This window comes from Saccostrea echinata, unplaced genomic scaffold, assembly GCF_033153115.1.
Source record: "Saccostrea echinata isolate AGI-Se365-2 ecotype Australia unplaced genomic scaffold, CSIRO_AGI_Sech_v1 ptg000009l, whole genome shotgun sequence".
NCBI classification, from domain to species: Eukaryota; Metazoa; Mollusca; class Bivalvia; order Ostreida; family Ostreidae; genus Saccostrea; species Saccostrea echinata.
Window position 1 is genome coordinate 8,717,909 of NW_026889758.1, and position 13,375 is coordinate 8,731,283.

Sequence of the window (13,375 nt, forward strand, 5' to 3'; positions counted from 1 at the left end):
AATATAAAAAAAAGGTCTGCTTATAACGGGGCGCAATTGGTACCCATGAGAATTCCATCTTTTACAACAAAATAAGACGAGCTAATAGCTGTAAGCTCGCAACATAGAGAATATTAATTCTCTTTGACAAAATACATTGTCTCAATCATTGACTTATATTCGAAAGCATACAGCTTAATTTATCGTGAGGAATGATTGTGTATAAAGTTCAAAAGTCGTAAGTTTTTAAGCTGATGATTTTGGTAAATTTTTGTGATTTCAAATTTTCATAAAGTTCCTTAGAATTTTTAAGTATCCACATCTGATTTACATCACTTCTCGAATATATTGTTGTACAGAACTCTTTCTCCTTCACTCCTGTTAATATCTTAGTGAGGAGTAAAGAAAGAGGCTTGGTAGAACATTTACTGGAATCCGTTATGTATCTTTGTTTGTAAGGATTTTTTGAAGTTTCGGAATCCAATATAGATATGGTAATTCAAATTCATTATGGTTGTTTGCAATATTAAAAATATTCAAAACTGACATATATGATTTTGAAGAATTTCTTCTTTAGAAAGGGAACTATGAGTATAATTTGGATTACCACTTGTAGAATTAAATCCAGGTTCCTCTAAAATACATTTAATATAATGAGCCATACAAACAAAGACAATGTTGTTACCTGAGTTGTCACCAGGGACAAGTACGTACTGATCATATAATCTGTTTCTTTTTTCACTTCTGGATTATTGAATACAGAAGGATAGATGGTTCTCATATGGTTCTCAATCTTTTAATGCGCGATTCTAACATACATCTGATACATTTAATCCATTCTGACAAAGTGTCAAGGTCTTCTTTTTCATATCTGGCCCATCGCCTGGCGTAATCCTCTACAGAATCCATAATATTTAAGAAATTTCGACGCCAGTTGAAGGATCGGGGTTCCCTATATTTATGACCTTTTAAAATTAATGATCTAAGGTCCTCATTATTAACTATATTAACGTCACCAGTAATAACGTGTCCAGCAGGACTATAGTTATAGGGTGAAGAAGAACATGAACACGATGGAGGATTATGTTTCAGATATTCGATATCCAGGCCCTGTAAAGTTTTCTTGTAATGTTGTTACCCTATTCCGTCCGTCTGTCACATTTTCTTCTTCCTCAAACTCCTCTTATATTTTAAGCAGTAACCAATCAGTCTTTTGGAATATGATAAGGCTTTGAAATTTTCAATTTTACCCTTATTACCTGCATATGTTGTTTATGTCTCTCAGTTGATCCGATACGCAAGAGCATGCTCTACGTATGAACAATTTCTAAAACGAGGCAAGCTACTGACAAACAAGTTGACGAAACAAGGGTATCAACAGTGTCATTTGAAGTCATCTTTTCGCAAGTAATGATATAATGACCTTGTCAGCACATACAACCTATCATTGAGTCAAATGCTGACTGACTCTTCTCATACTAATTGTTATGCCATTATATATACACTGAACTGTCTACGGATTTATCTGGTTTTTGTTTCCCGATCATGACAAGGAGCACACGACGGATGTGACCGGTCGGCAGGGGATGCTTACTCCTCTAATTTTTCAGGTCCGAGTTTGCTCTGCTTCAAATTTGTATCGTTTCATTGGACTTTTGAGATAGAATACCGTTTTATCTTCATATTTCATTCTATCTTTATATTTTCATTCATTCGTTCCCAGAACTTCTCTTACATTTAAAATAGTATCCTAATCATCTTTTGGAACATGATTGGTGGTGTCCTGTATATGAGCATTAATGTTACTGAATTTTCATGACCCTGGGGTCAAATGGAGGTCAAAAATGCAAAAAATTCCTGGTTCCTAGAACTCCTCTTACATTTAACACAGTAGCCTCATCATCTTATGGAAGATGGTTGATGGTGTCCCGTAGCTGTGCAATAAGGTTTTGGAATTTTCATTTTCACCCTTAGGGTCATATGGGGTCGAAAAATGACGTTTTTATGCAAAAAGCCCCTGGTTCCCAGAACCCCTCTTACATTTTTAGCTCTTCTGATCGAAATTTGTCCGTTGTCTGTCGTCGTTGTCGTTGTCGTAAACTTTTCACATTTTCATCTTCTCCAGAAGTACTTGGCCAATTTCAATCAAACTTGGCACAAAGTATCCTTGGGTGAAGGGGATTCAAGTTTGTTCAAATGAAGGGATAATTAGAGAGATAATTCAAAATAGCAAAAAATTAATGGCATTATTGAAAAATCTTCTTCTCAAGAACCAATGGGCCAGGAAAGATGAAACTCATGTGGAATTATTGTCAGATAGTGTAGATTCAAGTTTATCCAAATCATGACCCCCTGGGGTAGGATGGGGCCACAATGGACGATCAAAGTTTAACATAGGTGTATATAGGAAAAATCTTCAAAAGTCTTCTTCTCAAGAACAGCAAAGCTATGATTGGTCATATTTATATGGAAGCATCCTCAGGTGGTGTAGATTCAAGTTTGTTCAAATCATAACCTCCAGGGGTAGGGTGGGGCCACAATAAAAGTTTAAACTTGTTGAGAAAAAAGTCACAGTTAGTCAAAAAATTATGTAAGCATCCTGAGTTAGTGTAGATCTTATTTTGTTCAAATCATACCGCCACTCCCTTTTAGGGGTAGGTTGGGACCACTTATGCATTTAAGCTTTTCAATACTAAACTGATTTTTGCTTTTTTCCTAGCCACAGTGCTCAGGTGAGCGATGTGGCCACTGGGCCTCCTGTACACAGTAGCCTAATCATCTTATGGAAGATGGTTGGTGGTGTCCTGTAGATGTGCAATAATGTTTCGGAATTTTCATTTTCACCCTGGGGGTCAAATAGGGATTCATGAATCCACCTAGAACATGTATAAATTCAAGGTTATCTCGATTCATCGGATATCTCAAACTTTAATAGTGGTCCCATATAGTTTGAGATAATGAGGTTTGACTGTATCTACCTTACTAACCATGACAACACTGTTCAACTAAATCTCTTTAAAGAAGATAAACAGAATTATGTATCTTAGTATAATCTACTTGTACAGTCTCATTCAAATTAGATACAACGGTAGGAGGAGTAGTGCTTTGTAAGAACAATTTTGATTCCACACTATGTAATGAAGCTATCACAATAAGTTTCCATTGCTCTTGCCAAGTGGATCTTGAAAAGTTTTTATTTCTTATACGTTCCAATGTAAAACTTTAATTGCCTCTTATGGCCCCACTCTATCCCTGGGGGTCATGTGTGGACAAATTAAATCTACACTATGTTATGAAGCTCTCAAATAAATTAAACTCTTCTGACTCAGTGGTTCTTGAGAATAAGACTTTTGGAATTTTCAGTCATCTTATATCTCCTTAAAATGAGCTTTACCCTTATTTGAACAAACTTAAATCCCCTTTACCCAAGGAAACTTTTAGCCGATTTTATTTTCACTGGTCCAGCAGTTCTTGAGAAGATAATATTGTAAAAATTTTACGCCAAAGACAACAACAACAACAGAGATTTTAATCAGAATTGAAAGATTTTCTGATCTTCACCTTTCATCTAGAAAATTGAATCAATGTCACCGCAAACCCTCTAACCAAGAGGACTCTATGTATAAAGTATGAGCTCAAAAGAGCCAAGCGGGGAGAAAATATGCTCTGAACAAGGATTATACACAGTGAGGTTTTCTTTACCTTGACCTTTGTTTGAAAAAAATGGCATTGAACACCCTCCCTCCATGGGTACTCTATGAGTAAAGTTTGAGCCAGGTAAGGCCAAGGGGAGAGAAGACATACTCTGAACAAATTTTTCTTATGCAAAGCTATTTTATGACGTTGATCTTTCATCTAGAAAATTGATTCAAGGTCACTGCATAAACTCTACCCAAGGACACTCTATTGTTTGAAAGAGTTATTATCAGCTATTATCAACCTTGCCTTTGAATAGTGCATTCAACCATGACTGAGGCAAAATAGGTTTTTCGTTTCCCATTGTCACATTTGGGTTGAAGGGGTACCATTAAGTAGTTTTAACGTTAAGGCTTGGGACCAAATTGTTAGCATTTTTTTTTCTTTGTCATCTTTGGATAACATTTAAAATAGCACTGCTATGGGTAGGTATTCTTATTTAGTATATCTTGTCAACTTTTTGAGGGATCTCCAGCTCTCTGGCCTTGGAAGGGACCAGTAGACTAAACCAAACTTTTTTTTACATTGCATTGTGAGATGAAGTTAAAAAAAAGACTACTACCTCCCTTACCTTTGAAGTGTAAAAACATTAAAGTTCAGGTTAGCTTACTGACCCTTTTTCTTCCCAGGGACCCTTCAAAAACCTGGCAAGTGGTTCTCCCTAAGGTCCTTAACCTTTCGCTAGTGTTACTTTGTTCTAGTAGCCAAAGATGCTTTCAAAATGAATGCTTGAAATACGTCCCCCACCCATGGCACCACTAAGTGGTACCACTGTAGCCCCAATCTGATAGCGGAAAATGATAGTCCTAGGGGCCCTCTACCTTGCCCCAGTAATGATTTGAAGCACACTTCAAAGATAAGGGGTATAATAGCTGACCTTTATCCGTCTATTAAAACATAAAGTGAAAAACAACAAAGTTCAGGTTAGCTGACTGGTCCCTTCCTTTCCCAGGGACCCTTCGAAAACCAGGTGAGTGGTTCTCCTTAAGGTCCTTAACCTTTCACTAGTGTTACTTTGTTCTAGTAGCCAAAGATGCTTTCAAAATGAATGCTTGAAATACGTCCCCCACCTATGGCACCACTTGGTGGTACCACTACAGCCCCATTTTGATAGCGGGAAATGATAGTCATAGGTGCCCTCTACCTTGCCCCAGTAATGATTTGAAGCACACTTCAAAGATAAGGGGTATAATAGCTGACCTTTAACCTGTATATTAAAACACAAGGTGAAAAACAACAAACTTCAGGTTAGCTTACTGACCCTTATTCTTCCCAGGGACCCTTCAAAAACCTGGCAAGTGGTTCTCCCTAAGGTCCTTAACCTTTCACTAGTGTTACTTTGTTCTAGTAGCCAAAGATGCTTTCAAAATGAATGCTTGAAATACGTCCCCCACCCTTGGCACCACTTGGTGGTACCACTACAGCCCCATTCTGATAGCGGGAAATGATAGTCCTAGGGGCCCTCTACCTTGCTCCAGTAATGATTTGAAGCAAGATAAGGGGAATATCATCTGACTTTTAATCCATATATCAATAGACAAAGTGAAATACAACAAAGTTCAGATTACCTAACTGGCCTTTTCTAGTCATTGAAACCTGTCAAAAAGTTGACAAGGGATACTCCCTAAGGCCCTTAACTTTTTTCCAGTTTAGTGTTAGTTTGTTCTAGTGGTCAATGATGGTTGAAAAATGAAAGCTTGAAATATGTTCCCCACCGTTGACACCACTTGGTGGTGCCACTACAGCCTCATACCGATTGCGGGAAATGATAGTCCTAGAAATCTATCTTGCCACAGTAATGATTTAAAGCACACCACACTTATAAGATAAGAGGTATGATAGCTGCTTGAAATATGTAACCCACCCTTGGCACCACTTGGTGGTACCATTTCAGCCTAATTTTCATGGGCGTATATAATAGCCCTGTGGACCCTTTCCTTTGTGTCAGTAATTGTTCGAAGCACATTTCAAGGATAATAACTTAAAATAGATTAAATTACCTTCAAACCCTTATCAATGTAAATACTAGGAGTAAGCAAATTTCAGGTTAGCTTTTTGGCACCATCATGTTCCTGAGACCCGAAAAGGAGCTTAAAAGGGATTCCCCCGGAAGTACTTAACCTATTTCCAATGTTGGTTTGTTCTTAAGCGTTCAAAGATGGTGACATTTTCTCTCTTTTTTTTTTTTGTTTGTTTGTTTGTTTTGAAAACGCATAATTTTCCTTATGCAGGTGAGCTTAACTGCCTCCAAGTGTTTGAATTATTAAATAATTAAGTGTTGTAATTAATTATTAATTATAAATTGTCGAAAATGAGGCATTAAACAGTATTGCGTCAGAGTACTCTCAGTCCTTTGATGAATTTCCTTATTGGCTGCTAGCTTCTGCGGGCTTAATGGCTGCTGTTATTGGCTGCTAGCTTCAATCTAGTGCAAGCAAGTACTATGTGATTTATTCAGTCCAAATTTTGAAATAATGCTCTGTATGAACTGATTTACGACTGAAAGAAGATAAAAAAAAACTATCAGGAGTATTGCCTAAAGGAAAATTTATTTTATTAGGCAATAAAATTGAATTTCGTTGTTGTCATCAAAACCTCTAAATTTCCTATTGATGGTTATTATTTCATGTTTGTGCATAAGTGAGTTCCCATGGCGACCGTTAATTTAGAATTTTTTAAATAATTCTGACAACAAAATACATGACTAAATGTTGATAATAAATCGAAGGCCTCGTCCAAGCAATCATCCATAAATGTCATACTTAGAGGTCAAAGAGATTGCCAAGACGAAAGTAGAGTGGCATTTTGTTTCTTCTTTCTAAGTGTAGACATAGTGTCAATCAATTATACACGATATACAATGGTAAAAGAAAACCAACTAAAAACTTTAAAATCGCAAAATTATGGCAATAAGGCAAATTCTGTGAAATCTGAAAATGAATTAAAAAAAACCTTTAAGTACTGCTGGGAAATTACTTTTTCTCCTCGCAATTTTTGTACGTCACCAAATTATTCCATTCTTTTAAAGAAATAAAATCCTTGTCATTTATTTAAATAAAACAGACATAGATTGATAACTATGGCATGTCAAACGTTGCAATATTTGATCTTTCCCGTTTATATTGTATAATTTATAATTCTTATTTGTATTCTAAAATTTTCCATTTGAATTGTATATATTGTTTTTAATTTGTATTCTATATTTTCCATTTCCATTGTATATTTTCTTATTTGTGTTGTATAAATTTTCATTTGTATTCGATAATTTTTCATTTGTATCCGATAATTTTTCATTTGTATTGTATCCGAGGATTGTTTATTTGTTTCGTTACGAAGGATTTCATTGGTCAAGATTTAACCTGTATCGTGTTGAAAACGAGCGGGTGCTCAGAGCAAACTGGAACATACTGTATATTTGCGTTTTTATTCTAAGAAGGCGGTGCTGGCAGATGGCAAATAAATGACCCATCCCTTGAAATGTTGACTGGGAAGAAAATAAATAATTTGACCTTGGCTGGTGGAACCTTACCACCCCACCCGCCCCCCTAAAATCCCCCACCACACCAAGAAAGGTTTTGGGCATATTTTCTTCTTCTTGTTGTCCCTGATCATCTTAGATATAAATGTTCTGTCCTGCGAGATCATGAAAATAAATAATCTAATTGAACAACAAACACTTAATATGGTGGGAGGGGGGAGGGGAGCTCCCCACTCTTTTTCCCCCCCAAAATTAACCTCTTACAATTGAAAATGTCCATGAAGGGCTGGTTACCCCATCTTAAATCTCGCTCGTTTTTAACACGATATATGTTAAAACTTGACCAATGAAATTATTCGAAACGAAAGAAGCTAACAATCCTCGGATACAATACAAATGAAAAATCATCGAATTCAAATGAAAACATATCGAATAGAAATTAAAAAAAATATGCAGTACAAATAAGAAATTATACAATACAAATAAGGTATAATACAATGCAAATGGTAAATATAGAATACAAATAAAACAAGAGGCCCAAGGGCCTTAACGGTCACCTGAGTATGATAAAACAATTTCAAGGATGCATAGAGTATAAAATGAACTGAAAGGTGAAGCTTTGTTGCCCAAAAGCAAGAAAAATAGGGTGATCATGATCAACAAAATAATTGGTCTTAATATTCATTAACAGTTCATAAATTAGATTCTAATCTGTTCCCCATTTATCACTATCACTATACAGTATATTAACAAATTATCAATGCTTCTGTACTATTTTAATCCCTTGTTGAAATCTCTTACATTGGCATCTCTTGGTCTTTGATGAATATTTAATAAGACAAGTTATTTTTGTCTCATTTTTATTTATCTACTACTTACAAGTCTATCTGATCATTAAAACTATGAAAGTACTTTTTGTATTATACAATAAAAGTTTTTACAAAATTCTCTTATTCTATTTACCTTTCAAGTACATTATTTACAGTGATAAATTATCAAAAGTATATGGTAAAGGGGAATAACTCCTCTCAGTAGAATACAAACTAATAGAGCCCTGGCCAGGACCAGAACACTTGACCAAATGGTCCAGATGTTCAAAAATCTGGTAAAAATTCCCTTCCTTATAAAAACTTTTACTCTGTTTGCCCCAGATATGCCCAGGTGCGGAGAAGATTTTTAAATAAATAATGCATTTTTACTACAGATTCACTATATTATCAATAGAGCCCCCCCCAACCCCCCACCCCCAAAACACCAGAGCTTCTGACCCTGGGACCATATGTTTGCTCATCATCACTTTGTTTATCTGCTTAACACTAAGGAGTAAACAGGATTATTTAATAGAATTAATGCATTTTCACTAAATTATCAAGAGCCCCACCCTCACACCAGCACATCTGACCCAGGGGTCATGAAATTCACTCCTCTGGAAGAAGCAAACTTGCTCATCATAACTATACACTTAGCTTCTTTGCTTTTTTAACCAGAAGAAGAAAAGAATATTTTCAAAGAAATTTTGCTTTTTCACTTTATAATCAATAGAAGCCCCCCCCCCCCTTCACCAGAACCCTTAAACCTGGGGTCATAAAATCCACAATTTTGGGAAGAGGCATCCTTGTGTATCATAACAATGTACTTTAGCCTGTTTAAGCAATACCCAGGGGCAGAGAAGATTTTCAAAGAAATAATTCACCTTCACTATAGGATCTATATAGCCCCGCCCTAGCACCAGAACTCCTGTCCCCAGGGCCATGAATTTCACAATTTTGGAAGAGGCATCCTTGCTATCATAACAATGTACTTAGTTTGTTTAAATAATACCCAGGTGCAGAGAAAAAGATTTTTAAAGAATTAAAACATTTTCACTTTATAATCAATAGAGCCCCGCCCTAACACCAGAACCCCTGATCCAGGGGCCACGAATTTCACAATTTTGAAAGAGGCATCCTTGATTATCATAACTATGTATTTAATATGTTTCAATAATACCCAGGAGTAGAGAAGAAGATTTTCAAAGGATTAATGCATTTTCACTATATAATCAATAGAGCCCCACCCTAACACCAGAACCCCTGACCCAGGGGCCATAAAATTCACAATTTTGGAAGAGGCACTCTTGCTCATCATAACTATGTACTTAGTTACTGAATTTAATACCCAGGAGCAGAGAAGAAGATTTTCAAAGGATTAATGCATTTTCACTATATAATCAATAGAGCCCCGCCCTAACACCAGAACCCCTGACTCAGGGGCCATGAATTTAACAATTTTGGAAGAGGCACTCTTGCTCATCCTAACTATGTACTTACTTAGTTTATTTAATACCCAGGAGCAGAGAAGAAGATTTTCAATGAATTAATGCATTTTCACTATATAATCAATAGAGCCCCACCCTAACACCAGAACCCCTGACCCTGGGGTCATGAATTTCACAATTTTGAAAGAGGCACTCTTACTCATTATAACTATATACTTAGTTAGTTTATTTAATACCCAGGAGCAGAGAAGAAGATTTTCAATGAATTAATGCATTTTCACTATATAATCAATAGAGCCCCACCCTAACACCAGAACCCCTGCCCCTGGGGCCATGAATTTCACAATTTTGGTAGAGGTACTCTTACTCATCATTACTATATACTTAGTTAGTTTATTTAATACCCAGGAGCAGAGAAGAAGATTTTCAAAGAAATAATGCACTTTCACTATATGATCTATATAGCCCCGCCCTAGAACCAGAACCCCTGACCCTGGGGCCATGAATTTCACAATTTTGGTAGAGGACTCAATGCTTATCACAATGATGCCAACAGTTTGACTGCTTGATGTCCAGGAGTAAAGAAGAAGATTTTTAAAGATTGCATTAATTTTGGTGGTTTTAGCCCCACCCCTCAGGCCCCAGGGGGGCAGGGACCATGAAATTCACAATTTTTCTTCCCCTTCACCCATAGATGCTATATGCCAAATTTAGTTGAAATTGGTTGAGCGGTTTCAGAGAAGAAGCTAAAAATGTTCAAATGTTAACGCACATCGCACGACGCACGACGCACGCCGACGGACAAAAACGGATAGCAATAGGTCACCTGAGTGACTCAGGTGACCTAAAAACTAAACAAAACAAATGAATTTTGTACACTACAAATAGAAAATATAGAATGCAAATAAAAGGTAATACAATTCAAATGGAAAATTTTAGAATACAAGTAGAAAATAATAGAAAAAAAAAATATACAACTCAAATGTAAAATTATACAACATAAATGATAAATTATACAATACAAATGGAAAATTATACAATTCAAATGGAAATTATAGAATAAAAATAAGAATTATGCAATACAAATGAAAAATTATACAATATAAACGGAAAAGATCAAATATTGCAACGTTTGACATGCCATAGTCATGCCATAGAAACGGACATTTTAATTCTATGATTATTTTTTCTTCAGATAATCAAAATTAACTACGTATACATCTTTACATAAAGATCAACGAATCTCCAAATATCATCAATATCTGTAGTTCTTTACCTATCTTAGGACTATCTCTTATAAGGGGCCTTTTGATTTTAAGATCAAAATATAAATAAAACAACAAATGACTTTTATCAGCAAAAGAAGTTTTACATTGTATATCAGAGATAAATTCTTTAAGATCACTTGATTACGAAGGGCCACCAAAATTAAGATGAATAATTTTTTATTTCCAAGAAATTGAGAAAAAGTATTTTTTTTTTTTTTATTTTGTTGATCATTATTTTTTAACTTCTCATTTTGTGATGTATTTTTTTTTATATGCATATCTCTCCTACGAGACCAGGAACGATTTAGATTGTACACCAGTTTTGTCAGAATCTTTAAGGATGTGATCTGCTTAATGATCAAGTACATTATGCATAAATGTAAGAAAAATAATTGAATTATACTAAAGAATAAGTATGACGAAATGCTCCAATTTACTCTTATTTAGGCCTGATAACAGCTTTTCTATTACTCTCGTCTTGAAAAACAGATGTTCTTTGCTAAAGATATTAGATTAAGTTCGATTTATTTTTCCTCTATAATTTTCCTTATAATTCAAACATTTTGACCTTGATACGATGTGTATTTACATAAAAGTGCCTGAATGCACTATAAATCCAACTTGAATCATTATGCGCATTCAATATGATTCGTTTCCCACATGTACTGATACGCTCATCAGCTAAGACACTTGATTGATTGATTGTATGTTGTTTTGCGTCTCATTCCAGAATTCTTCACTCATATAGAGACCATATACCGGTGAAGGGCTTCAAATTTTGACCTTTACTCTGCAGTCAGGGCCATTGAGCAGTGAGAGTTCTTTATCGTGTCAACGCCTATCGTAACACGAGGCCTCGATCTCTAAGGTCTCATCCGAAGAACCCACAACTTTCACTTCAAAGTGCCTAGCGCTTGGCGAAGGAACAGTTTCTACCTATTTTTTATCGACTTAGGTCAGTCGCGGCCATGATTCGAACTCACAACCTTCCGATCACGAAGCGAGCGCTCTACCAACTGAGCTACCGTGACGGCTGCTAAGACACTTGAAAATTTTCTCTAATAATTTTCTCTAATTATATTTTCGAAATGCTTCAAAAAGGAGGTTGGATGTGTGCTAGAAACATATTTATTCTTCCTGTTGTGAAAAGTAGACATTTAAAAAGCAAAGAAACAAAGTTTTCTTATCAGTCTTCTTATTAAGTTTACATAATTAAAACTATATAAAACATGACCTAGAATCAAAATTAGGTTTCTACTCTAATAAACAGAAAACCAGGCCTAGGGTTCTGTTTGTTTAAGAAAATGAAAGTACTTAAGACTTCTTAAGGAAAAGAGTAATCATTTTACTGAAGTATAGTCTTACCTTATTGCCAAAATAAATGGTCAGAAAGAATAACGCTGCATGGGACAGCATTTCCCGTTATGAATGTTTCCAGTTTGGTAGTAACACGATATCCAACCCTCGGAAATACATAGACAGTAGGTCTGTAAAATTCAACTGTCTATATGTACACAGTTTTCACGCTGTTCTATTGCTCTTCTACCGGTCAGATTAGGTCAAACAGGGGAACTTTTAACTGTAAGATAAAAAATTTATACCTTTTGAATTGTCAACTTCATCAGCACAAATTAGTCAGTATAACAGTTATTTTAAGACAAAACAGCTGCACAGAAAACAATATCCTAATGGTTCAGTGACATGAATCCTTATTAAACACGGCATAATTACTTTGTCATAGAATTCCCCTCGTTATGTTCCCTAACTTATCAGATTCTAATTACTTTCAGAAAATGGTGAAACTCCAACGCAGTGAGCACAATGGTTCTTGGCGTCCTAGAGGAAAGTTCACCTTTGTTTTTCCTAATCCTCTAACACTACGTATTGTTTTGGGGCAGTGGGATTTATGTTTCGTGAAATGTTCAGTTTAAAAAAAAACGCAGCCTAAAAGTTTTGAGAAAAATAATTTAAGAGCTATTGAGAAAAATGTATCTTGCATATATATTAAACTCTTTTCAGAGGAATTGTTCTTGGTGTGGTCTTCAATTCGATATTTTGAAATGCTGACGATGTTTTTCTTCATCAATTACATGTAACAATATTCATTTTCACACATATGACAGATAAGTTAAAGTTACATTGATTTCAACAACCTCGTTTAAAGGCAGCATTTCGTAAATTCTATGGTCGTTAACACATCATTTGGTCGTATTTCGGCTGACGTGTTTCTTACCAATTGTTAGGCATTTGTTTTAATACTGAATTTGACTACAGAATGTTCCGTCTACCAAATCAATAATAAGGCTCACGGCGGGTGTGACCTATCAACAGCAGATGCTTACTCCTCCTAGGCACCTGATCCCACCTCTAGAATTTCCAGGGGACCGTGTTTTATCTTCACCCTTTTCATTGATTCCATTGAACTCGAAATAAAAGAAACCTGCATATCATGTTTATGTGTTCCAGTTAACCTGATGCGCGAGAGCATGTTCTGAGTACGGTGAATATTTCTAAACTGAGACAGTCTAATGAAAAATAACTTGATGATACAAGGATTTCAACATTGCACAAATTCTATACTCGTTACGAAACCTTGTTTGCAAAAACAACTTGTCGTTAGGTCGAACGTTGACCACTTTCTTATAACAAATTGTTTAGCCATTTCTCTTACTCATTAATATACAGATTACTCCGTCT

The 13,375-nt window shown here is 35.6% G+C and overlaps 1 protein-coding gene across 2 annotated transcripts in view; it reads right to left on the reverse strand.

The window, feature by feature from the left end:
* Window positions 1-13,375, reverse strand: part of LOC133183256 (neurotensin receptor type 1-like) — a 45,508-nt gene that overhangs the window by 13,226 nt on the left and 18,907 nt on the right. For both annotated transcript variants that reach the window (XM_061318217.1, XM_061318218.1), the window contains exon 2: window positions 12,044-12,257. The gene's annotated coding sequence lies outside the window, so the exon portion shown is untranslated. The remainder of the gene's footprint in view (window positions 1-12,043; window positions 12,258-13,375) is intronic.